The 27,428-nt window shown below is 41.7% G+C and overlaps 2 long non-coding RNA genes and 1 pseudogene across 2 annotated transcripts; 2 read left to right on the top strand and 1 right to left on the bottom strand.

Moving 5' to 3' along the window:
* The first annotated feature begins 5,748 nt into the window (after positions 1-5,748).
* On the top strand, positions 5,749-8,740 carry LOC116526182. Its single transcript, XR_004258006.1, has 2 exons — positions 5,749-6,030; positions 8,560-8,740. It is a non-coding gene; the product is annotated as an uncharacterized LOC116526182 (long non-coding RNA).
* On the bottom strand, positions 7,652-27,428 carry LOC116526181. The gene is made up of 3 exons (XR_004258005.1): positions 27,303-27,428; positions 22,612-22,618; positions 7,652-7,664 (listed from the first exon to the last, which is right to left on the bottom strand). It is a non-coding gene; the product is annotated as an uncharacterized LOC116526181 (long non-coding RNA).
* On the top strand, positions 13,539-13,682 carry LOC116526190 (annotated as a pseudogene).

The following is a 27,428-nucleotide window of genomic DNA, read 5'->3' on the forward strand; positions in this document are numbered from 1 at the left end:
AGTCACTACTGATTTGAGGCAGGAGAGTTAGGTGGTAATAACAGTGTTTGGAAGCTTAAACTGGCCATGGCATGTAACACAGATTTGAGTGGGAGAAGCTATGAAAGCCCTGGCCAGTTTCCAATGTGAGGATATTATTAACATTTGGACCTGGAGAATCCATTCTTTCTCATCCCTCTGGCCACTTGCCTCACTCAGGGTCAAAGGTGAGCCTAACATATCCATTCCCAAACCCCACTTCATTTAGAAAACCCTCTTCCCATAACCACTCAATCTTGCGTAAAATTTCTTCTATAGAAATATCCTTGAGGCTGGAGTGCTAATACTGTGCCACCATGCTGATGCTGCAGTCTCACCAGCGTACCTTAAGGCGGCAGTTTCCCTGAGGTTCTTTGTCCTACACGTCCAAGAAAATCAAGGAACGCAGACACAAAGGGTAGAGTTGGAGCCAAAGTTTAATAAGCGAAAAAAGAAAACTCTGAAGCAGAGAGGTGAGTCCGAGTGGATTGGTGGGTTATAGCTGAATTCAGAAGCTTTTTATAAAAAACTGCTCTCTTCCCTGTAACTGTTTGAGTAACTTTTCTTATGAGTAAAACTGTCTGTGCAACTCTCCTTCTCTTATGCAGCTGTGGGTATATCTCTAGGCAAGCACAAAGCGCTACTTCTCTTGTTTGTATAACTGTGAGTTTGTTTTAGGCAAGCCCACTACCTCCCTGTGCAAGTTCCCACCATGCATATGCCTGTAAAGGGGAGGAAACTTCTTCCTGGGAGCTTGCTAATTGTACGAAGAAGAAAGAGCTTTTGTGCTGGACCCTGTTTGCAGGTGCAGCCTGAGTTTTTTCCCAGGTTATTTTATTTTTGACTGTTGTGACTTTTCAGGCAGGCCACTTCTGCGGTCTGAATTTTTCCCAAATGACTTTTCCTTCCCTTCTGTGTCACTGAGGACAGGGCCACAGGGGTGCTGGACTGTGGGAAAGCTAGGGTGTGTGCAGAGACCTTGCAGAGGAAGGACAGATAGGGCAGCTTTCCCCAGTCTGTGCAAGGAGCTTCAGAACAGCTGATGCTTAGATGTGAGCCTGGGACCTGCAAGAACAAAAGAAACAAACCTCCCTATTGTTTATTCATCTAATAAGCTGAGAAACCCTCATGGTCATCAAATTCAATTTATAATTTCGCAAATAAGGCATTGAGCCCACCTAGTGGTCTCCAGCCTCCCAGGCCAGGCCGGCAGCACCTCCTGTTCACCTCTTGTTCTCCTCAGAGGAAAGCAGCTCAGTCTCTACCTGTCTCTGAAGGGAGCCATCCACACATGGGGGAGTGACTTAGCATATGGTTCTTTGGCAAGGAGATGCCCACTTGGGGGTTTTTGCTTAGCTTTTGGTAAGTTAAGAGAACTGTGTTCTGGGGCCTACCACTTTCACTAGACAAAAATCATTGTTACATCTGGGTGAAAGAGAAAAGATGCCTGTTTAGTTTCCTTTTTATATCTGGGTGAAAGAGAAAAGACCTACTTAGTTTCCTTTTTGTATCTGTACTTAGGGAAAAGTTAGCAGATAAACTCTACCTATTGTTTTAAATAAGGCCAATTTAAGAGTGTCAAAGGATTCGTGTTATTCACGGTTGTTTTTACTCCTGTACTCCTGTGTCGTTCCTGTACTAACACTAGTATAGACTTTCACATCTTCACCTGGAAATTTTATAATCCCAACCAAAGGGAAAGAACCCCTCTTTAATTTCTGTAATCCATTTCCTTCTTCACATGTCTTTTTATCTCTTTTTTAGAAAGTCACAAGGTTGACTTGTAATACTTCATGCTACCTGAGACGAAAGGAAAAGTCACTTTGTGCTTGACTCACATAAAATGATTGAAATACCTGTTCACAAGATTAATAGCAGAGCATTGTTTACCAACTTGTGCATTTTATTAGACATCATTTTCTTCTCTTTATGTTTCACAGAAACGAGCTCTGCAGGGATCTCTTTTGGCAATATGGCAATCTAATTACACAAATCATCCTTTCTGCTGAAAATAACTCAAAAGTTTGAAAATCAGATAATTCTTTTTTTTTGTTGTTTATGGGTAGAATCTCTTAAGGATTCTTAAAAGCACTGATGAGCTGGCAAGAAACCAAGAAATACACAGGGCAAAATCTAAGGGCAAGTGGGAACGGAGAGGCAAGCAGAGTCAGCTTTCAGCCTGCGGACATTTGCCAAGCTCTGAGCTTCAGCGTTCATTGCTTCTGGGAGCACCAGAGACAGGAGGCAAAGCATGGGACATGCTGGCAGACTTTCCCTCAAAGACAGTACCCTGAAGAACCCCACCCTTAGTGTAGGCTTGGCCTGGAAACATATCGTAAACCAAAAAAAAAAAATTCTAAGCCCCTAAGCTGACTGAATGAACCCCCAACTCTTGAACAAGGGAATCTCAAAAAAACCTGAAAAGCTAGTTTAGGCTGTGATGGGAAGGGAGATCAGATGCTTATATCCTTCCCGTTGGAGTTTAGGCACAGCTGACCAGAATTAGCATTAAAATAGAGATCAAAAGACAAAACACTTTTTGTGGCAATAAGATACCAAATTCCAACATGACTCTGGTATAGCATCACATGACAACAGGTGCTAAAGAAAATGAAAGCAGGCCGGGCGTGGTGGCTCACGCCTGTAATCCAAGCACTTTGGAGGCCAAGGTGGGCAGATCACCTGAGGTCGGGGGTTCAAGACCAACCTGACCAACATGGTGAAACCCTGTCTTTATATAAAAAAAGAAAGAAAGACAATGAAAGTATTTTGCCCCAAAGCATTTTTCTTTGATATATTTTGAAATGGTCCTGCAAAGCTTTCTCTTGTGAGGGAAATCTGCATTTTGTAGAGAATCTCCTTCCCTTTCCAGGTCTTTTCCTGATCAAAGAGAGATTTAACTGAGGATCTGACACCTTTTAAGATCCAAAAGGTGACATTTACCACCTATTCTCTCTGAAGCCTGCTATCTGGAGGCTTCATCTACATAACAAGAACCTTGGCCTGTATCACCCCCCTTATCTTAACTCAACATTTCTTTCTGCTGACTTCAATTCTTTAGGCAGAGCTTAGCTCTTTCAACCAATTGCCAATCAGAGAATCGTTGAATCCACCTATGCCCCGTGAGTTCCCACTTTGACATGTCCCACCTTTCTGGGTCAAACCAATGTTTACCTTACATGTATTAATTTATGTCTTTGCCTATAACTTCTGTCTACCTAAAATGTATGAAACCAAGCTATAACCCAATCTCCTTGAGCATGTGTTCTCAGGACTTTTTGAGGCTGTGCTATAGGCCATGGTCACTCATATTTGGCTCAGAATAAATCTCTTTAAATATCGTACAGAGTTTGGCTTTCATTCCAGCAACAATACCCACCTCTCCCCATTACCACACTATAGCATTGCAATAAGGCATTGAGCCCACCTAGTGGTCTCCAGCCTTCCAGGCAGGGTCCTGTAAAACAAGTCCTGCTGAATTCCTGTCTCACTTGCAGCACAGATTTAAACTATCTAGCTAATGTTGAAAAACGTGCTCTTTGAACGAAGAGACTTTCCAAACAGGCTTTGTGTGAGCCACATGGCTGTTTATTCACCTGGGTGCAGGTGGGCTAAGGCTGAAGAGGGCATTAGCAAAGGGCAGTGGGATAGGAGTTGGTTTTATAAGTTTGGGTAGTTTTTTTGGGGGGCAGGGGTGTTGCAGAGGAAGTTCAGTTACATGGTGGGGAGTAGGGGCAAGGAGTATACATGACCACAAGTTCAGTTACAACGACAGGGTTAGGTAAGAGGTATTTACATTATCATAAGAACAGTCAAGATGGCAGGGCTGGGTGAAGGGCTTGTCCTGGGAAGCTCTGCCACCAGGGCGATTAGGGACAATGGCGAACGCAGGCGGGGGAGTGGGAGACATAGGCCAAGGCAAGCAGGACTTCAGACTGTCAGGCTCCAGGCTTGCTGGAGACCTGACAGTTAAAACAACAGCAAGGGAAATTTCTCAGCTCCCTGGTGCAGAACAGAGGTGGGAAAACCCACCTCTGCAAAGATGTAACCATAGACGACACCTTAAACACTTTTGTGGTGTAGGGCAAACCCCAAAAGTGGGGATCAGCCCAGGAAGCCATGACTCCTTGACTCCACGCAGGAAGGAATTCAAGAGCAAGCTGACAAAGTGAAGTGAAAGCAAGTTTATTAAGAAAGAAAAGCATGGCTGTATCAAGGCAGAGCAACCCTCATAGGCTGCTGGTTAGCTATTTTTATGGTTATTTTTTGATGACTTGATAAAGCTGGGGTGGATTATTCATGAGTTTTCCATGGAAGGGGTGAGGATTTCCCAGAATTGAGGGTTCTTTTCCTTTTAGAACACATCAGGTAATTTCCGGGTATTGCCTTGGCATTTGTAAACTGTTATGGTATTGGTGGGAGTGTCTTTTAGCATGCTAATGCATTACAACTAGTGTATCATAAGCTGTGAGGTCACTTTTGTCACCATTTTGGTTTTGGTGGGTTTTGGCCAGCTTCTTTTTTTGTATGTTGTCTTATCAGCAGGGTCCTGTAAAACAAGTTCTGCTGAATTCGTGTCTCACTTGTAGCACAGATTCAAACTATCTAGTTGAAACAACAATCACAACACAGTCGGTGAAAATTTAGCTGCAAGGGACACTGGACAAGTGGTTTCTCAGGCATCTAGCAAAAGTAAGTATAAAACTTTTAGGAAAGAATCTGCCTTAATTCCAGACATCAAAGAATTTCCTCAAATAAATTTCCATGGAAAACAAGTAGCTCACAGAAAAATATAATAAACATTTAAGGACATAAGTTACCATAAAGTGAACAAGCAGAAATAACAAACACTAGAAACTGACCTGCAAAGACCTTAGATATGCAAGTAAAGAAAAGAGTACAAATCCTAAATATAGCTCAGTGAATTATCACGAGAGGAATATGTGCATGGAACAGACACAGGTCAGAAAGTAGAATATCAGCAGCGCCTAGGAGTCTCCCGTGCATCCCCTTCTGGCCACCCTTTCCTCACCTTTCTCCCCAAACTTCATACAATTTCTCTGTTAGCTAGCTATTGCCAGAAAAATGCCATATGACGAACCAGCCTGAAATTCAATGGCTTAAAAGAGCAATCACTTATAACCATAGATGAGCAATCACTTACTGTCATAGATGTGTGAATTAGCAAGAGAGTCAGTGATCGAGGCTGGGCTCAGCCCATTGGCTTTGCTACCCTGGGCTCACCTGTGTGCCTGGCGGTCAGTCTCTCCCTTTACTATTTTACTACAAGGTGATGATGCCTGGAGTCGTGTACCTCGTACAAGTAGACAGGCTAAAGGAAAATCTTTTGTTATTGAACCTAGCTCAAAAGGTTTGACCTCATTAATCGTTATCCAGATCAATTATTTTTCTGTATTTTATTTCCTAGGGTTATGTTTTTAGACCCAAACTTGGGGTTCTTCAGTCCTTTTTTTCTGTATTCTCCTTTATTTCCTCTCAATTCAAATTATGGGTATGTCTTTCTTAGCTATCTGAAGAATTATTATCTTTTGTGTCTCTGTTTTCCAGACTTACATATGAATATTCATTTACTAATTCATTCAGTCATTCGTTAATGCATTCACTCAATAGCTATCACGGAATACTTTATATTGGCCAGACATTGGGACAGGATTAGCGTGGGTACAGTCTTTGCCCTCAAGAAGTAAGTAAGTCATGATAAGACAATGAGGGAAGTTCTAAATGGAATGTATGTGTAGGTACTAAAAAGACAAAGAGGAAACTGTACCCAACTCTTCTAAGACATGTCAACATGTGCCTTGCTGAAACAGGTGACATTTAAGTCAAATCTCGAAAGAGGAGCAAGCTGAGGTTCATTTCATGACGCCAGACTGCCTCTCAAGTGAGAAGAGATGAAAAAATGTCCATCTGATTCTGAAACTGTAAAGATACTAATGACCTTAGCAAGTGAGGTGGGGTGGAGCCAAGTGGAAGGGCTGAATAGCTGTGAAGGTGATGATCGTGGGAAACCATTCACAACTGCTGATTGAGAATGAAAGGAGAGAGATGGGTCATAGCTACTTAGGAATGAGACAGGGTTGTGGATTTCTTTATTAAGTTGGGAGGTGGGAGCATTTTAGCAAACGAGGCAGTAGAAAGGAATTAAGAAAATACAGTAACTTCCTCTCTGGGAGAACCCTCTCTCAGTTTCTTCAAAATTACCTACTCTTCATCCCTTCTTTTGGATCTTGTGGTTTCTCTTACTTGGTTCTATTATTTCACTTCATTACTCTTCCTTGTTGCCAGTTTCAAAATTATTATATACTCTATGCTTTGCCACTGTCTTCTCAATATAAATCTTAAGATCTAAAAACCCATGAATGCATTAAACTAAGTCAAGCTGCATCCAAATCAAAGTACCCTAAGATTTACATATATTTGAGAAGTAAGCTCTTTATTTATGTAAGTATTCTAGCATTCTAAGGAACCAAAGTACCTATGTGCCTGAAGAGTCTTTGGAAGCCTGCCAACCAACACTGAGTCAGCCTCCATCAAGAGAAAAACATGGAGCAAAGGCCATGAGAAGACCCCAAATGTAAAACAGTGTCCTAGGCTCCGTCCTTGAGGGTCATATAATATACATCTTGCAAAGCTTAATGTTTTCTGCTAAAACAGGTTTATGGAAGGCCTTTAAAACTTAAAGAATTGAAAGATGAGTCCATTTAGTTGCATAACAAAATGTCAACTGAACACAGAAAATTATTATGCCCTTTGGCCCATTTGATGCCTGGGCATCAGGGTATCTTTGGAAATTACCTCCACTTTTTGTCAAGGGCATTGTACAACAAAAAGGTAAGGACAGAAAGGAGAAATTTTGATTTTTTTCCTGTGGTTCATAGATCAGTTACAGCTCCACATTTCGAAATGTCAGACCTGCATTTACAAAGGCAATTTTGTTTGTAACTACATGAATAATATATAAACACACAATTACTGGAAAATATTCTTTTTTTTTTAAATTCAGACAGAGTCTCACTCTGTCCCCAGGCTGGAGTGCAGCTGCGCAATCTCAGCTCACTGCAAACTCCGCCTCACAGGTTCAAGCAATTCTCAGCCTCCCGAGTAACTGGGATTATAGGTGCCCACCACTAAGCCCAGCTAATTTTCTTGTATTTTTAGTAGAGATGAGGTTTCACCATCTTGGCCAGGCTGGTCTTGAACTCCTCACCTCGTGATCCACCTGCCTCAGCCTCCTAAAGTGCCAAGATTACAGGTGTGAGCCACTGGAAAGTATTCCAATAATCAAACCTATTGAATAAAATGTTATGAGTCCCCTTTGACATAGCAGCCCTACTGTTTCCTCACTTCGACATATACTTTTCTAGACCTTTTTCTGGACATTTTTGTGCATGGATATGTGTAAATTAAATTTATTTACACATCTACTTTTAAATTTTAAAAAATATTTTGCATGGTAAAATCATTAATTTGCAATTTGAGTTTTTTTTCATTTAATAATGTAGCTTGAAGAGCATACAAATCTCATATTTTTTTGTATTCACTGAATAATATAATCTGGGTATGTTGCAATTGATTTATTCAGCCCACCATTAGTGGATATTTAGGTGATTTCCAATTTTTTTTTCCTGTTTAAAAACAGTGCTGAAATGAACATTCTTGGGCATATACCCTTTTGAACATGTGCAAATATGTGTGTAGAATAGATTCCTTTGTTCCTGGTGTCCATCATATACTTCTTGAAGGTGGTGCTTCCTCCTACCTCCTGCCCAGATTCCCTTGGATTCTGGCTGCGTATGTGGCCATCCTTTGACTTCTGTGTGCTTTTTTCCTGTGGCCACACCTGTGGCTCTCTTGGGACTACAGTCCTGAGCCACTTTGCCCACACCAGCAGACGGTCAGAATTGCCTGGGAATTTAGGCTCCTTTTGGGTGGGCCTTAGCAGATGACAGGTAGGACAGGTTATGAAAGTCCAGCTCTTTCCTTTGAGTTGGGACATACTTGGAGGTGCGTGTGCATTTCAAAGCTCCTCTGAACCATCAAGCTAAAGCTGGGATTTTGCCTAAAAGTACACTCTCCCTTGACTTCTCTTCCCTTTCTGGCTGCCCCACTCATTCATCAGCACTTCCATAACATATCACTTGCATATGAATCCTTGACTCAAGGTCTGCTTTTGGTGCAACCAAGTCAAGACCTCCCTGTACTGAACAAACTTAGTACAGAGTTTGCTCCAGAGAAAGCACTGTCCTTAAAGATTGCCCCTGTCTCCCTATTGGGAGTTGTATTTGTTCTACCAACTGTGATGGCTCATTTTATCCAACAACTTGACTGAGCCAGAGGATGCCCAGATAGCTGTCTAAACGTTATTTCTGGAAGAGGTTAGCGTTTGAGTTGATGAACTGAGAAAAGCAGACAGCATCATCTAAACCATTGAGAGTCTCAGTAGAACGAAAAGATAGAAGCAGGTTGAATTAATTCTGCCTGACTGCTTGGGCTGGAACATCTATTTTCTCCTGCCCTCAGCTCTCCTTGTTCTCAGGCTTTTAGAACTGGAATGGAATCTATGTCACCAGGTCTCTGGCTTTTAGGCCTTCAAACCACATGACTGGCTTTCCTAGGTCTCCAGCTTGCAGACAGCAGATCATGGAACTTCTCGGTCTCCATAATTGCATGAGCCAATATGTTATAAAAATCTCTTTTTATATATCTTCTGGTAGTGTTTCTCTGGAGAATCTTGACTAATACACTTACAGTTTAGGATGGAGTTGGATGGTTCTAAGGCTTCTTTAGCCTGTTAAGAGCCTACTGTTATAGAGCCCTAAGGGAGTGGGGCAAGATGGTAGAAGGAAAGGGCAGACAGCAAGTGTCTGGCACCATATCCAGGCAAGAGCCCTGCTGCTTATGTCCCCAAGCTGCCAGTCTTCCAAGCTTCTACCTTTGGCTTCAATTAGAGGCAGATGGAGGATGTCTAGACAACAAATGAGTTCTGGAGATAAAAAAGGGAGAGCCACTGGTCAATGAGGCCAGTAAGAACAAAGCTCGTTTCTTTTCCTTTCTCTGGTTTGCAGGTGGAAGGCAGCCTCTGCTCAATGTTAACTGAATCTTGAATGCAGGCCTTCCTATCCAACCATCTGCAGTGTGATTGGGTTGCTGCTGTGAGGGAAGCTGCTCACTTTCCCTTGGTTTGCCTCACTTCCTGGCGCAGTGCCTCTCCACATCCTAATAAGAATGTGAAGGAGGTATTTGCCTGCTGCTTTCTGCCAGCTCAGTGCTGCTGCAGTAGAGCGGGATCTTGGACCCAGATCATCCGTCCTCCATTGTAACCCTCTTGGTAGTACTTATCATCACCCCATGGTTGAAAGTAGAGCTGAAGAAACCCATTCTACACACACTTGAATGTGTTCAACAGGGCATCTACACAAGAATGCTCACTTTGGCAATGCTCTGATCCTGAAGATGTGGCTGTGCTTCTAGTTTCATGGCCAGGACCAATTATGCAATAAAGTTTAGCCACCCATGATGATAACTGAGTGCAGATCAGGGGCAGCTGATGATGAGTAGACGGAATGAGGAAAGAAAGGAATGTATAAAATTGGCTACAGGATAAAATCAAAGTCACACTGGGGAAGTTTGGAGAGAGAACATAGCCTGCTTCCATTCCATTTCTATGATGACTTCTGGCAAATTTCTGGAACAATTGCTGGAGAGCACAGTAAAACTGAAGCCCCACCCGGATAAACTAAAAGGTGGAGAAAGGATCATGACAATCACGGTGGGGATTCTCCTGCACTGTCCTAAATTCTCATTTGACCTATAGATATTATCTTGAAAACGACTTGTTTTAATTTACTTAATGTTCAGCTTTAGTAGCTAAGCTGTTTATTTGTATAGTTACCTTCCCATCCTCTGCCCTCTACATTCTAGAATAGGACACGTTGTCCACGTAAAATTTTAAACTTTAAAACCTGGGCAGCCCCTGACCAGTTGGTAACCCTTAGGCTCTGTCCACTCAACCCATGACCTCCACCTATCTTCCTCTAAACTGTAACATGGAGTAACTATTATATCTTCAAAGCACAGATCTTTTGAAGATTATGATGCTGCAACTGAAACTTATGAAGCCTACCAAGCACGCCTAAAAGTTGTCAATTTCTTAAAGAGATTTCCAAGTTAAAACTAAAAAAGAATATCCATTAATACAAGACTGACTTTTTAAATTTTTATTTTGTTTTTAGAAATGGGGTCTTGCTTGTGGCCCAGTGCAGAGTACAGTGATGCAATCATAGCTCACTGAAGCCTTAAACTCCTGGGTTCAAGTGGTCCTCCCATCTCAAGGCTGACTTTTTAATCACAGAAATGTTAAGAACGCACCTAAATCTTTTCGTATTTTTTCCATAATCCACGTCTTCAGCTCACAAAAAAGTCCTCACATAAAATAATTTGAAATGCCATATCCTGACATTGCTTCCAAAGGTTTGAATGTCAAATAGATCAAAAGTGGGTTAAAATGTATTTAAAGAATGAGGTATGTGATCTTGGGAAAGAGTTTAGGACAGGCTGGCATACATTAAGAATATGAAGACATGGAATATATTAATGTGTGAAGATACTCTCACATTTTTTATCTATAGACTCAATGACCTCAGCAATATTAGCCTGCTTGCATGGGTCAGATTGGAAGCACATGTAAGTCTGTGTTAAATGCAGGTTTTAAAGCTCTTGCATATCCATAGATGAAAGGTATGCTATAAGTAACATTATTACATAGGTAAATTGTATACTTTTTGCAATATTTAAATGATTCAGGAGAGTGACTTTGTAATGGAAAGGACCATTATGCAGAATTGTGCCCAGAGAAGGTAATTGCAGCCAGGTTGCTATGGTCTGAAGGAGAATGAATGAGCATTCATCCGTGAACCTCCTTTTCCATCCTGGCACCCTCAATGCCTTGATGTGGACAATTAAACCATCACTTTCTTTTCTTGCACCAGTTCTAACATTCAGGAATTGTAACCGTATCCTCCCTTTATTTAAACAGATATTTGAAAACCAAGTTGTCTGAATTTATGAGTTTATTAATAATTATAATCCATATGAGAGTACTGAGGGAATTCTTTTATTTAAAAAACAAGTGGTAGTAACTGGAGGCAGTGGCTCACACCTGAAGTCCCAGCTGCTTGGGAGGCGGACAGGGGTGGATCCTTTGAGCCCAGGGGTTTGAGCCAACCTGGGCAACATAGTGAGACTCTGTCTTTCTGAAACAAAACAAAACAAACCCCATGGTGTGATATAAATATTTGATATCCTTTTTGATAACAGTTGTATTGTTATTTCCCTTAAATCTAGTGAATCTGATTAAGAGAGATTTAAAGCAAATATGAGCAAGAAAGGGGAAACCTAGATGAACGCAATTATCATTGAAGACGGCAGTTCTGGTAAGGAGAGGGGTAGGGGTATTCAGTGTTCATATGAGCATGCAGTCAGGAAGGGATCTAGACATGAGACGTGACCTTGGACATTTATACTCCATTGTGTAGAATATGCAGAGTAAATAAACTGAATCTGAGTTATAAGCTAGAATAGGAAATAGATTTGGAAAATATTGCTTAAAATGGAACACAGGGATGGAGAAGCTTGTTCTATGCAAAAGAAACAGACAGTTAAGCAGCAAGGCTGGGGTCTATAATATGTCTGGTTATCCACAAACCTGTCAGCAGAAATCTTGGTGGAGCATAGCAGTAAGGATTGAAGAAACAAGTTGAAACAACACCCTTGTGGACATATGCTACAGGCCACCTGATCTGTTAGAGGAAATAGGTAATAAGGTTCCAATGCAAATATTTTATAGCTCACTATCCATTAGCTGAAATTACAATATCCAGAAAGCTCTAAAAGGTGTTTTTTTTTTTTTTTAAATAAATCATTTGGCAGCAAAATTTGACCTGATATGAAACTATTTAGAGTCTTTTTTGTTGGTGATGGTGCTTGTTTCTGTAACTTTTAATTAAACGAAGTGCACACATATGGGAGAAGACATTAGGAAATACAGATAGGAGTAGAAAATGAAAATCACCTACGGTTCCACTATTCAGTTATAAAGACAACTCATGCTTTGGTGTGTCTCCTGCCAGACTTTCATAGTTTTTCACCTACCTACTTACCTGCCCACCGACCTACTTATCCACACACCGACCTACTTACCCGCACACCTAGCTGCCTACTGATATGGCTACCATCCATCTATCTCTATTACCTAGATATCTATCTCTAATACCTATGCAATATGTAGCTATTTTTACAAAAGCCAAGATGTACCATTGTATACAGCACATTGTTTTATGAACTGCTTTCTTTTTCATTAAGCAAGGGATCACAAACAGCTTTTTGTGAAATTTACTGCAGATTTTTTTCATCATATAAAAATGATGCATTTACGGGAATATACCTTATTTATGTACCAAACCCAATTTTATAACATTTCATATTTTTGTATTTTCACTATCAAAAGCCATGTTGTGATGAACATGCTAATAACTAGATCTATGCAAATAATTGTAATCACTTCCTTAGTGTGAACTTCCAGCTGTACAACTGCAAGTCAAAAGCTTTTTTGCTAAGTATTTTATAAATTTGCCAAATAGCATTCCGAAAAGTTTGTACTAACATGTAATCACCCCTCCAATATGTTATCACACTCCCAATATGCTAAAATGCTCATTTTCCTGCAATCTTTCAACACTGAGTAACAAAGTTAAAAATCTCTGCCAACCACTTAGGTGGAAAATGGTATTTAAATATTTCAGTTTCGATATCTTTGATGACTAGAGAAATTGAGCACTTCTTCATGAATTAATCAGCCAATTGTATTTTTTAAATAAATCTTTTTATTGAGGCAAAACGCAAGTAAAGAAAAGAGTAAAATCCTAAGTATAGCTCAGTGAATTATCACGAGAGGAATATGTGCATGGAACAGACACAGGTCAGAAAGTAGAATATCAGCAGCGCCCAGGAGTCTCCCGTGCACCCCCTTCTGGCCACCCTTTCCTCACCTTTCTCCCCAACCTTCATACAATTTCTCTGTTAGCTAGCTATTGCCAGAAAAATGCCATATGACGAACCAGCTCGAAATTCAATGGCTTAAAAGAGCAATCACTTATAACCATAGATGAGCAATCACTTACTGTCATAGATGTGTGAATTAGCAAGAGAGTCAGTGATCGAGGCTGGGCTCAGCCCATTGGCTTTGCGACCCTGGGCTCACCTGTGTGCCTGGTGGTCAGCTGATCTAGATGGGGCTTAGCTGGGCCACTATCCTGACATGTAACATGAGTTAAGCTTCACTTCTGTTAGGATTTTATATAAATGAACTCATACAGTATTTTTCTACATCTGGCTAATTTCACTCAATATTATTTTTTAAGTTTTGTCCAATGTGTTCAGGAGTATGTTTTGTACCAGCTCACAAGAGTTGATTGTTACATTTTCAGAAATTTTGAAATTTATCTGTTACCTGGTGGGGGAGATACCATGATCACGAAGGTGGTTTTCCCAGGGCGAGGCTTATCCATTGCACTCCGGATATACTGACCCCTGCGATTTCCCCAAATGTTTGTGGTAGTGGGGGACTGTATTCACGTTTTCCCCTGGTGTTAAAAAAAAAAAAGTAAAATTAAAAAAAAGAAAAAGAAATTTGTTAAACATAATTATTAGAAAAATTATAAATATATAATTAAATCACAATAAAAAACACAGGTAATAAATACTCAAATGCTTTATTTTCTATTTATCGAACTACATTTTACTATGACCTCTGCTTTTGAGGATGTTTCTACCTATTGTAATTGCATGGAATATTATATGATGACGTGCTATTGTGTGTTTCTTCCTGACCTTGTTTACAAGCACGTCACCATGATAGCTTAAAATTGGCCACAGTAGGAATATTGACATCATTAGAAATCGGCAAATGCTGTAAATAAAAAGGGCTGGATTTACTGATTTTTTTGATTGTCTAGACTTAAGAAAGTGGTGAGAAAATTGGCCATTACGCTAAAGTACACAAAAAAATTGAGGAATTATTCATCCAGGATTCAAAACTATTATCCAGTTCAGGATGATAGTTTGACAAATGAGAGAAGTTTTTCTCTTTTTGCTGAAGTCATTGACAAATGAGAGAAGCTTTTTTTTCCCTTGGGTTTTATTTATTTATTTTTTTTTTTGAGATGAAGTCTTGCTCTTTTGCCCAGGCTAGAGTGCAGTGGCAGAATCTCAGGTCACTGCAACCTCTGTGCCTCCCAGGTTCAAGCAATTCTCCTGCCTCAGTCTCCCGAGTATCTGGGATTACAGGCGCCCGCTACCATGCCTGGCTAATTTTTGTATTTTTAGTAGAGACAGGGTTTCGCCATGTTGGCCAGTCTGGTCTTGAACTCCTGACCTCAGGTGATCCAACTGCCTCGGCTTCCTAAAGTGCTAGTATTACAGGCATGAGCCACCATGCCTGGCCAACAAATGAGATAAGTTTTGACATAAATCTTTATTGTATTTTGTTTTAATCTTTAACATAAATAAAACTATCAACTAACATTCATGACAGAACTACAGGTTCAAGAGTTTGGCAAAAATGAACAAAATTGATTGAGAATCAATTGGCAATATGGAATTTACAATAAGAAGTATTACATATTTTATTTTTTATAAATGTGTCATACCTCCTTTATATTAGTAACATTTATAATAAGCATATATATGTGCATACATGTGTTTACACAAACATATATGTATGTATATAATCTCCACCCAGAGACGGTCATTAAAAATTTGTGTACACCACTAGATTCATCCACATTGTATATTGTTGTGTGCAAGAGTAGTTATTCATTTATATTACTATATGGTATTCTATTGAATGATTATACTACAATATATTAATCCATTTGACTGTGAATGAAGTTTGGATGATTTACAGTTTTGTATTTAACAAATAATGCTCTTGAAACACTCTTCAGAATGTATTTCAGTACATATATGTACTCATTTCAGCTAGATACTGTATTAGTTACCTATTGCTGCTATAACAAATTACTGCAAATTTAGTGGCTGAGAACAATACAAATTAATTATAATTCTGGAGACCAGAAGTCCAAAAATGGGTCTCATTGGGCTGAAATCAAGACGTTGACATGACTGCCTTCCCTCTGGAGATTCTGGGGAGGATTTGTTCCTGTGCTTTTTCCACCTGCTAGAGGCTGCTCACATTCCGTGACTTGTGGCCCATTTCAGAAAGCAGTGGCATCGCTCTAAATCTTGCTTCCATTGTCACCTGGCCGTCTCTCACACTGACTCTCCTGCCTTCCTCTTTCCCTTATAAGGAACTGCGTGATCACATTTAGAGTCCAGGAGAATCATCCAGGATAATCTGCCTATCTCTTGATCCTCTTCCTAATCAGGTCTGCAAAGTCCATTTTGCCAGGTAAGGTGAACATATATTCATAAGTGCGGGGGTTAGGATGTTAAAATCATTGAGAAGCATTTTTCTGCCTACCACAGATACATACTTTAAAATTGAATTGCTGGGTCATGATCATTCATATGTTCAGCTTTAGAAAATATTGCCCAATAGTTTTTCTAAGTTGTGTCAACTTAGCTTCCCACAAGCCACAGATGAATATTTTGGTTACTCCACTTTTTCACTTGGTAGTGTCAGCCTTCTTAATTTCAGCCATTTTGGTGGGTTTGCTGTAGGAATTCACTGCGATTTTAATTTGCATTTTTCTGATTACTACGCACATTTTGATAGGCCTGTTAACTATTTGAAAGTCCTCTATTGTGAAGTTCCTATTTAGGCCTTTTATTCATTTTTGTTAAAATAAATAAGGGTATTTGAGCTTCTTTTTTTGGTATCAGAACTTTAAATATGTATATATATATATATATATATACACACACACACACACACACACACACACGTATATATATATATATTCTGGATACAATCTTTTTATCAGTTGTATCACAAATATTTTCTCCCTCTCTGTATATTATATTTTCTATTCTCTTTATCATCTTTTTTTGATGAACAGAAGTTCTAATTTAATGTGATATGGTTTGTCAGTCTTTTTCTTTATGGTTCATGTTTACGATGTTCTAAGAAATCTTTGCCACATCAATGTCTTGAAATTGCTTTCCATGTTATCCTCTGATAGCCTTCTTGTTTTCCTTTCCACATTACATCTATAGTCTGTATAAGATTTAGTTTTTATTTAGTTTTTATTTTTTTGAGATGGAGTCTTGCTCTGTTGCCTAGGCTGGAGTGCAATGGCGCGATCTCAACTCACTGCAACCTCTGCCTCCTGGGTTCAAGTGATTCTCCTGCTTCAGCCTCCCAAGTAGCTGGGACTACAGGCACACACCACCACAGCCAGCTAATTTTTGTATTTTTAGTAGAGACGAGTTTTCACCATATTGGCCAGGCTGGTCTCAAACTCCTGACCTTGTGATATACCCGCCTAGGCCTCCCAAAGTGCTGGGATCACAGGTGTCAGCCACGACGCCCAGCCTGAAATTGATGTTTTTTTATGTGGTATGATTTACTTTCTTTTTTTTACCATTTGGATTGCAACCAGCCCAACACCATACTGAAAAAAACCATACCTTCCTCTAATACTTGCATTATTGCATGTCTTCACATTTAATTGAGTAATAAAAATTGAGTGATAATTTGAGGCATTGAATAATGTTATCTTCTCCCAGAAAGAATTAGCTTTTGTTTCTGCAGACAGTTTGGGGCAAATGGTAGCAATCAGGGATTGAAATGATTGGATGCTGGATGTCTTCAATCTCATGAAGGAAAGTTTATTTCCAGTTTGCCCTTCCTTCAATGGTATACCCTTTTGGGGGTCCCAACTGCAAGCGTTAGGATTTATTGGGGCCTCTCCTCCTTGGTGGGTTTTAATATTTTCTCCCTGCCCTATAGGAGTGCTGATAGTTTTACTCAGTTTCTCAGACTTTCAGCTGCTTTTTCTTTCAGCTTCTCAGCCTCTTAGGTGCAGGTTTAGAATCAGGAAATGACTCCAGGCGAAAAGCAGTGCCAAATGTCAGCTCACTCAAAAAACACTGTGGGCCGGGGGTGGTGGCCCACGCCTGTAATCCCAGCACTTTGGGAGGCTGAGGTGGGCAGATTGTCTGAGGTATGGAGTTCGAGACCAACCTGGCCAACATGGCAAAACCCTGTCTCTACTAAAAATACAAAAATCAGCCAGGCATGGTGACAAATGCCTGTAATCCCAGCTACTCAGGAGGCTGAGGCATGAGAATCACTTGAGCCCGGGAAGTGGAGGTTGCAGTGAGCCAAGATTGTGCCACTGCACTCCAGCCTGGGTGACAGAGCAAGACTCTGTCTCAAAAAAAAAAAAAAAGTGACACTGTGGCCCACCAGTCAATTCAGAGGGTAATGGTGGTCAGGTGATGAATGGAGTCTAACTCACAGTGCCCCCCCCCACCCCCCGTGGCTATTTCTCCAGTTCTTGAGTACTTGGTAGCAAGGGACATGCTAGTAGGAAATGCTGAGTTGAAGCCCCTGGAATATCTTTTTCCTACCAAAATAGTAAAACAGAAACAGTACTGCACTCCTGGGGGAACTGCAGAGATTGATGCCACCATCGAAGACTTGAAAGAAATGGAAGGGCACTGTCTATCATGCCCCCATTTAACGTACCTGTTTGGCCTGTGCAGAGCCAAATGGATCCTGGAGGATGACTGTGAACCATCTTAGACTAAATCAAGTTATGATACACTGCTTGAAGCTGCTGTCCCCAGGCAGTGTCTTTACTGGGGCAAATCAACACAGCTCCTGGTACTTGGTATGATGCCACCAACCTGGCTGATGCCCTTTCTCCATACCAATATTCAAGGGCTACCAGAGCAGTTTGCTTTTACCTGTCTGGTCCAATGGTATATCTTCACGGTGCTGCCTCAGAGCAACATCAACTCCCCCGCTCTCTGCCATCATGTAGTCTGCAGAGATCTTGATCATCTTGACATTCCACAAAACATCCCACTGGGTCCATCACACTGACGACACTATGCTGGTTGGCTGAAGTGATTCATCTCAATTGCCCGGGTCGATTGGGCTGCTGCTATACAGTGAGGCAAGGAGGACCGTGTCTGGAACCCAAGGGAAGCCACCAAGCCATCTCTTAGTACTCCTCTGTGCAGCAGTAGAAATTAATGGACAACTAGGTAACAACAACAGCAAAACAAAAGCAGCACAGCTGGGGACTCAGACCCTTGATGAATGAAAGTTTGTCATTCTACCGGATAGAAAACCCTGGGTTGCTGAGATTTGGGCCAAGAGGACAAGAAAGTTAGACTGGACCACTGAAGAAAGAAACAACAGATACCAACCACGAGCTCATGACCGACTACACAAGTGAGGACCGCAGAAGCTTTGCATATTTTCTCTTTGCTTTCTGTATGCGTGTGTTTACTGACATATACAAACCATTTTTAAAATCTCCTTCCTATTTTAAATTTTTATCCAAGTTGTTGGAGGTCAACTTTACAGTTTAGTTGTTAGGTAATAGAATATTCCATGGGACCATGACTACATTTGAAAAGGCAGTGATGAATATGGTCATTGGGTTTTGCACGTTTGGGGATTTTGCGTCTTTGGGGCATTTTGCTTCTTTTTATCTTGGGGAAAGGTGATAGCTCCTCCCTTGTAAGGAGGAGAGCCATGACTTGTTAGGTAGAAACACTGAGCCGTTTGGTTTTGTATGACAGTCAAATGTGTGTCAAAGAGTGCATATGAAAGCTGGGTAGTTGAAGGGGTAGTCTGTGCCAGGGGTCCATTTATGGCCTATCAGCTCTAAAATCACCCTTCAGTACCTGCTGTGCAATCATAAACTCCTTTCAGGCTTGCCTCTTTCATAGCGAACATGATGTTAAGCTTCATCAGCAGAGGGCAGTGGAGGGGCACTTAGGGAGAGTCCTTTCTGGCTGCAGTAGCCGTGCTTCACCTTTCCTGCCCCTACCGCTCTGACCATTCTGTGTGTTCTGTTTGGAGACATCGATGGTGCTCTACTCCAGCCACATGCCCGGAGCATGAGCCTCTTAAGGCTTTGCTGTCCTGGTTGAGGCCACGTTGCTGTGCCCCTATCCTCCACCCCCTGCCCAGCCCCGGCAGACACTGTGCCTCAGGCCTTTGACTGCAGTCTGGCTGCTGCTCCCTCTGCATGCCCCCACGAGCCTTGGCTGGCTCACACTCAAGAGGCCGGTTTCCTGCTTCCCAGGTGACTGTGGACAAGCTCAGGACCCAGCAGCCCGGAAACTCCCTTGCCATCTGGAAGTCTGCAACTGCACCTTCTTAGCAAGGATGCAGCCTGGGGAAGAAGCTGCCCTCTAGGCGGCCCCTCCTTAGGGTCCTTCCCTCAACCCTCAGGTACCTGTTTTTCTTTTCTTTACATCTTTATAGTTATTCTCCTATAATACTTTAATAATTGTTTATATTAAGCTTCCCCTTTTTCTGTCTCCTAATTGGACCCACACTGATATGCAAGATGATAATGAAAAGAAGCCCCAGAATGTCAGCTCAGCAGCTCGCCTGTCCATCAATCAGTTCCAATTAGAACATAAAGCCAGACGGCTCCAAGAGGGGATGTCTCCGGAACAAAATGACAACTGATAGCTTTTCTTATCTCATCGAAAGGTTAACTGAAAGGCTGCAGAGGGCCTGGGAAAAATTCTCTACACCTACATAGAATCATGAGAAGATTAAAATTTACTTGAGCGCATGATAAATTATATTGAGAACCTATGGAGAAGATGGGAAGAACTGGCTAGAGGCACATAAATGCCTAAAAAGAGGAAAGTGATTTAAGCACTTAAATTTCAGCAATGATTACATCCAGAGTTAGCAATTAATTATGAAAGAAAGGAACTATAATATATTAAATGTATAACTAATAATATTTATAAAGACAATTAAAATGATTCAACCAAAATTACAATAAACCTGTGATTGGAAGGTGGAGGCTAGCAAACAGCAGGTGGGGATAGGGTGATATAAGAAGCTAAATAACTGTTCAGTTGCAAATGATATTGGAAGAAAAGGGGGCATTAGTAAAGAAAAAGTCTGCCTGTCCAGAAAGCATAGCACTGTTAATGGGTACAAAATTATAGTCAGAATTAATAAAATCTAGTATCCTGTCAGGTGTGGTGGCTCACACCTGTAATCCCAGCACTTTGAGAGGCCGAGGTGGGAGAATCATTTGAGGTCAGGAGTTCAAGACCAGCCTGGCCAACATGGTGAAATCCCATCACTGCTAAAAATACAAATATTAGCCAGGCAGTATGGTGCATGCCTGTAATCCCTGCTACTTGGGAGGTTGAGGCAGGAGAATCACGTGAGCCTGGGAGGTGGAGGTTTCAGTGAGCCAAGATTGGGCCACTGCACCCCAGTCTGGGCAAGAGAGTGAGACCCTAACTCAAAAAAAATACTTAGTTATTTTCCATAACTAAGTATTCCATAGCACAAGTATTCCACAACAATAATTTATTGTACATTTTAAAAGAACTAAAAGTATAATTGGAACGTTTGTAACGCAAAGAAAAGATACATGTTTGAGGTGATGGACACCCCATTTACCTTGATGTGATTATTACAAGTTGTATACCTGTATCAAAATATCTCAGGTAACCCATACATGTGTATACATATATATGTGTGTGTGTGTATGTATGTGTGTGTATATTTATATATACCTACTATGTACCAACAAAAATTAAAGCACATTCAAAGAAAGAAAGCATATCACCAAGATACACCAATGATGGATACAAGGCCAAGGCCATGCAGAAACAGAACAGAACAGTCCAGATACATAAGAAAAACAGCCAGTGGATTTTTCACGGCAAAAGGCCACTGGGAGCTAAGACTTGCAAAAAAAAAAAGCTGACTTTCAAAGTTTGTTTTGTTTAACAACTTCAGCATTAGATGATCAATTCTTCATCTGAGAGCCACCATTCAGGAGGATGTTTGATGTGGAGAAGTCATGGAAAGTTGGAAAATGTGCAAACTAGCAAAGACAACACAGAAGAACACCACTCCCCCACTGGCAGGCAAAGAGGGGGATGCAAAGTTTCGGCTATGCAAAGTTTAAGTCTGCGTTGCTGAAGCTTCCACGTGCATGCAGATGACATGGGGTCCTGTTAAAATGCAGATTCAGAGTCAGCAAGTCTGGGATGGAGCCTGAGCTTCTGGATTTTTAACAGTTCCCAGATGGTGCTGATCACTGCTGTTGGTCTGCTACTCTGAGTCTAAGAGCCTAAGTGACTGTAGATCTGCAACGCAACCTATCATTAAAAAAAAAAAAAAAAGATATGGTGAGTTGACTGAGACAGGATAGGGTATGGGAAACACAGGTGTATACATAACATTACAAACCAAAAGTGTCTGAGACGGGTCTCAATCAATTGATAAGTTTATTTTGACAAGGCTAAAAACACACCCAGAAAAAAGGATTACAAATCTGCAGAAATGACCGTGTTCCATGCCTTTTTCCAAAGATGGTTTTGAGGGCTTCACTAATTAAAGGGGACAAGCAGGTGGAAGGGGGAAGAAGGAGGATATGGTCACAGTATGAAACCCACACGTTGCAAGAGAAAGAGAGCAGGTAAGGGAACAGTCAGTTATTTGTTAGTCTTGTGCTCAGTAAGTTGGCACTTTGTAGAAGATAAGGTGAACATAGAGTAGCTATCTGTAGGGATATTTAACTTTTTATCTGTAGCTATCTGCTTAGGAACAAAGGCAAAGGCAGCTTCTTGCATGATTCAGCTTTCAGTTTATTTCTTTTCCTTCTGTCAAAGTGAATTGGGGTCCTGAGATTTTATATTTCCTTCCCAACATGGGGCTGCTTGTCTCTAAGTGCTAAAGGAATGGTTGGCTCATATGTGCACGAACAGTAAAGAACTCCTACTTGGAAGTGGAAGACATGGGAGAAAGCTAAGAAACTTCACGGTGTCTTAGAAAGTTCTTGACATCAAGGAGATGCACAAGAAACCACATAGATGAGAACATCCCCCACCCCCACTGCCATGAGCAGTGTTATGGGTGGTGACAACCAGCCCCGGTCTAAGAACCAGTGACTTAGAAAATTCTGTTTTCCATGTGGTTGGCATTGATAGGTAGATCTGGAAAGTGCACCAAGAATTTGGCAATTTTTCATGACCTGCTTAAAAACTGTGTAAAGAAATATGGATTAGATGCTATTTACAATTAAGTGGAGTAGTCACTGGTTTAATAACCAAACCCAAAGAGTATTTGATTAATTGACTGATGTCCACTTAAAGGAAGGTTTCTAGGACCCTATGTACAGCTCTTTCATGTTCAAGTATGGTCTGTGATTGTCAGGTCTATTCTGCAAGTGGCAGAAAGACCAATTCAAACAGCCTTAAACAAAAAGAGAATGTATCTGTTTATTAAAGTCCAGAGTTTGGGTGCATTTCAGACAGGTTGGAATGAACCATGTTCAAGTATGGTCCCTGATTGGAGTGAACCTTGGGATATGAAAGATGTACACCAGATCTCTTCTGCAAGTGGCGGAAAGACCAACTCAAACAGCCTTAAACAAAAAGAGAATGTATCTGCTTACTAAAGTCCAGAGCTTGGGTGGGTTTCATGCAGGTTGGGTACTCAAACTGGGTCCTGCTCTCCACAAATAAACAGAGAGCTACAGAGTGATGGGTGTGGATGTTGTAAAGAAGGATGTTTAGAAACAGTCAGGGTACAAAAGGAGGAGGGGTCAGATCCACTTGGGAAGAAGCAGGAAGGAAAAACGTCATAGAAAAACCTTGACTGAGTCTTGGAACATAAGAAGACAGTCCTTAAGAAGCCAGGTGATCCAGGCATGGTGGCTCCTGCCTGTAATCTCAGCACATTGGGAGGCTGAGACAGGAGAATCGCTTGAGCCCAGGAGTTCAAGATCAGCTTGGGCAACATGATAAGACCCCATATCCTCAAAAAAATAAAAAATTAGCCTGGTATGATGGTGTACCTGTAGTCCCAGCTACTTGGGAAGCTGAAGCCAGAGCATCACTTGTGTCTATGAGGTTGAGGCTGCAATCAGCCACGTTTGTACCACTGCACTGTGGGCAACAAAGCAAGACCCTGTCTCAGAGAGAAGAAGAAGAGGAATAAGAAGGAGGAGGAGGGGGAGAAGGAGGAGGAGAAAGGGGAGGAGGAGGAGAGGCAGCCAGGAGGCACCTGTGCATGGTAATTACATACTCACATATGCATGTATATCTCTGAGTTATTTTTCAAGAAGCCAGTCCCCACTAAATGGATCTGCTGGCACACACATGTCAGATAAGGGGAAACAGAAATGAATTCTGGCCACCATTTGTTGTTCTACATTTCTTACAGGGCCTGGGAGAGGCCATGCCCATAAGTCAGAGCTAATATTCTTTTCACTGCTCCTGCATGTTTGGACAAAGCATCACCTCCTGAACTAATCACGAATCAGAAAAATCTGTCAGTCCACCTATGACCTGTGAGCAACCCCCTCCTTTGAGATGTCCCACCATTTTAGGTCATACCAATCTGTAACACCCATGTATAGATTTATGACATTGCCTGCCACCTCTGCCTCCTCCCCTTTAAAAACTCTTGCCCGTAAGCCATCTGGGAGTTTGGGTCTTAAGCATGAGCTGCCTGATTCTCCTTGCCTGGCACCCAGCAATAAATGCCTCATGTTCTCTCACTGCTATCCCAATATCAGTGTTGGGCTTTGTTGTGCTGGGCAAGTGGACCCCAGTTCAGTTCAAAAACATCTCGAGCTGGAAGAAGGGCCCGAGATGGAGAAGTCCTGGTGCTACAGAGCAGAGATCAAGAGCAATAGTCAGAGTACCGGCCCAGCCGAGAGCTGTGGGCAATGCAGGACAGTTCTCTGGGTGGCCTTGGACCAACCCAGTTCTCTCCCTTTTCTTGCCCGTAGTCCACAGGGATAACTGTGTGATGTGCTGGGAATGACATATCCTGAGACAGGGAGCAGGATGGTCCAGACTTTTCCTGTCCCTCCCAAGGAGTGTAGTGTATTGAGTTGGAGAGGCACGGCCGAGGGTGTGCAGGCTTTGTTCCTCTCTCCCTTAAAGCAGGATGCCCCTCGATGCTTTGCCACCTGAGTCCCATAGTCCCTGAGAGATATAACCCGGGGCAGGATGCCCGTTGGGGTCCATCAGCTGTGGCACAAAGTGGCACATGTGCAGTCAAGATTCCATCTACCCTGAGCAGCCTTCTTGAGCTTTGGGGACCCGGCTCATAATGGGTGAGACTTCTTCACATACCTCGTGTGTGTGTGTGTGTGTGTGTGTTCTGCCTCAATGGACTCAGACACATTGGTGATCGGTGTGTTGTGGTCCTAGGCAGTAACCTGAGACGCGGTGGGCAAGTGTGTATGGTCTCCTGAGTCTCTTAGTTGGCAGGATGATCTTTGCTCTTCTCCATGAGTCAGAGTCCTCTCCTGGGATTGGCAATTAGCAGCCCTACATCACAGATGGGGGTCTAGACACTCAAAGCAGTGGCAGAGTCCTTGGGCACCTACTGATCATTGAGCTTGGCCAATGCCTCAGTGACTCGGGAGACCACAGAGAACAGCACCCATTCATGTTACACCTTAGGGGTGCGTCTTCCTTGTCCCCTTACCCAGTATTCTATGCGGGGGGAAGGAAACAGAGTTGGAAGAAACCACAGTGGGACCAGGCTGTGATTTGCCCATTTAACAGAGAGTGATCAAACCTCCTGCAGGTAGTGGGATATCCGGGTATCGTGGTGAACACAATGGGTCACAACACAGGGTTGACATATCAGTGAGAATGCTTGTTTCCAAAAGCAACATAAGGAAATACACTGAATGATGACAAATCATGGTAGGTGTTATGAAGGAAATGTTAGTAACGGGTGCAGAGGTGGAGAGTGAGTGGTGGGTGTGAGGGCATCTTCATAGACATCTCTGAAGGGCTGTGAAGGTGGGTGAATGAGGAGCTCGTTGTACAAAAGGCAGCGGTGGAGGTGGAAGGGGGAAGGGAGCAGCAAGACCAAAGCCCCTGAGCTTCAAAGGCCTTGGTGCAGTCAAAGAGCAGAAGGATGTGAGGGATGCAAGTGAGCAAGGGTCGGAGGGGCTTAAAATGAAGTTGAATCCACAGGGCCAGATCACGCAGGACCTTAGGAGCCATATCAGAAGTTTGGATTTAACTGTAAAGGCAACGGGAAGCCATGGGGGCAAGTTGGGTTGGAAAGAAATGTGTGGCCTTCATGAAACTGAAAGCAAGAGAAAACTAGCGCAATGGTAGGGCTGGTATAACCATGGTCTTCTGTTTATGTCTCAATGACTTAAGACTGCTCTGTAATCCAGTTACATCTGAAAGCATTGCCTGGTTCTTGGTCCCCGTGTATTTTGTCCTTTACATTAGTGCGTTAGTGTTTCTCAACCCTGGCTGGTTACTTACCTGGGGGAGCTCTGGAAAATTTACTGCTGCTGTGGTTCCATCTTTTGCTAATTAAGTCTGAATCTCAATCATAAATAAAGTTGACACGTAAGTTACAGACTGTAATCTAACATTGTAACTTATATAAGACAACAGTTTAACTTCTGTAAAATAGAAAATTGCATTCTCTTTAGAATCAATGAGAAAGATTTTTTAAAAGTAGGAGAAGATAATCATAAATATGAAGTAGATGCTGTTGACAGACTTCAAAAGGTGTTCAACGTCTCCAGTAATCAGGAAAATGCTGAACAAAATATTAATAAAATGTTATTTTTCACCCACAAGATGGGTAAATAAAAAGAAAATGACTGACAATGACCAGGATTGGTAAGGATGTGTGAAAATTGATTTGCTCAGGTATTCTGTAAGTAGAAATTGGTTCAGCATTTTTAAGGAGTTGGCAATATTTCGTTAAATATGAAGAGCATACGGCCAACAACCCAATAATGCAGTAACTCCACTTCTGAGTTTCTCTCCTGCAGAAATATATGCTTATGTGCACAAAAACACATGTATGAGGGAAGCATCTTTTTAATGGAAAAAATAAAAATCTCCATTGAGAGAGATAGCTAAATAAATTATGGAATACAATACTGCCTAGTTGTTTGAAAAAGATGTAGATCCAAATATGCTGGCAAAGAAATAGATCTGCTATATTCTCTTTTTTTTTTTTAAAAAAAAGATAACATTGCCGGGCGCGGTGGCTCACGCCTGTAATCCCAGCACTTTGGGAGGCCGAGGCGGGTGGATCACGAGGTCAAGAGATCGAGACCATCCTGGTCAACATGGTGAAACCCTGTCTCTACTAAAAATACAAAAAATTAACTGGGCATGGTGGCGCGTGCCTGTAGTCCCAGCTGCTCAGGAGGCTGAGGCAGGAGAATTACCTGAACCCAGGAGGCGGAGGTTGCGGTGAGCCAAGATCGCGCCATTGCACTCCAGCCTGGGTCACAAGAGAGAAACTCCGTCTCAAAAAAAAAAAAAAAAAAAAAAAAAAAAAATAACATTGGTGGAACTTTAACTGAGAAGTAAAGCTTTATCTGATATATTCTTTAGTTAAAAAAGCAAGCTAGAGAATATTGTGTGTGGTGGGGTCAACTCTGTAATTCTGTTATATTTGTGCATGTGGTTTATATTATTTTGTGCATTGTTCTCTGTTTACCCCTACCTCAAGGTCTTTAGTAATTTCTTGCTTTCATGAGTTTTACAGGGCAGAAAACAGAAGCTGTTAGAAGTCAATAGGTCTTCCTGTGTCTTGTAAAATTCCAAGTCACTGAAGAGATTACACTAGGGTGTGCCTTGAGAGTCAGAGAAGAGAGAGAATACCCCATGGGAACGAGTAGCAAGAGACAGCCAGAGATTTCATTATGACTAAAATGGAGCAGGAGGCAGAGGCTTAGACCAAGAGGGAAACTTCATATTGCTCGAGGAAGTGACAAACCTCGGTGAGGGTGAAATCTAATGTGCCCCAAGAGAACAAGGTACCTGTGCTTGTCAAAGACGCCAATGCCCCTGCCTCAAACTTGGCACAGCATCAGCAAAGCCACCTGACCTGAAGGGACCTTGTGGGCTCACACACAGATGACCTCCTTGGCTGGTATATATCCAGGGATCTTTGTGCCACTCTGGGATTGGGGAATGGGGGCTTGGATTCAGATGTAATTAGACTTTTTAAAAAATTAACCCGGGCTAAGACCAGGCAATGGGGAAAGGATAGTCTTTTCAACAGTGGTGCTAGGAAAAGTGGATATCCACATACAAGAGAATGAAGTTGGATCCTTACCTTATACCATATATAAAAATAAATTTGATGGATTAAAGACTGAAATGTAAGACAAGAAACTATAAAACTC

This window comes from Sapajus apella, unplaced genomic scaffold, assembly GCF_009761245.1.
Source record: "Sapajus apella isolate SASKATOON/1434 unplaced genomic scaffold, GSC_monkey_1.0 scaffold49, whole genome shotgun sequence".
NCBI classification, from domain to species: Eukaryota; Metazoa; Chordata; class Mammalia; order Primates; family Cebidae; genus Sapajus; species Sapajus apella.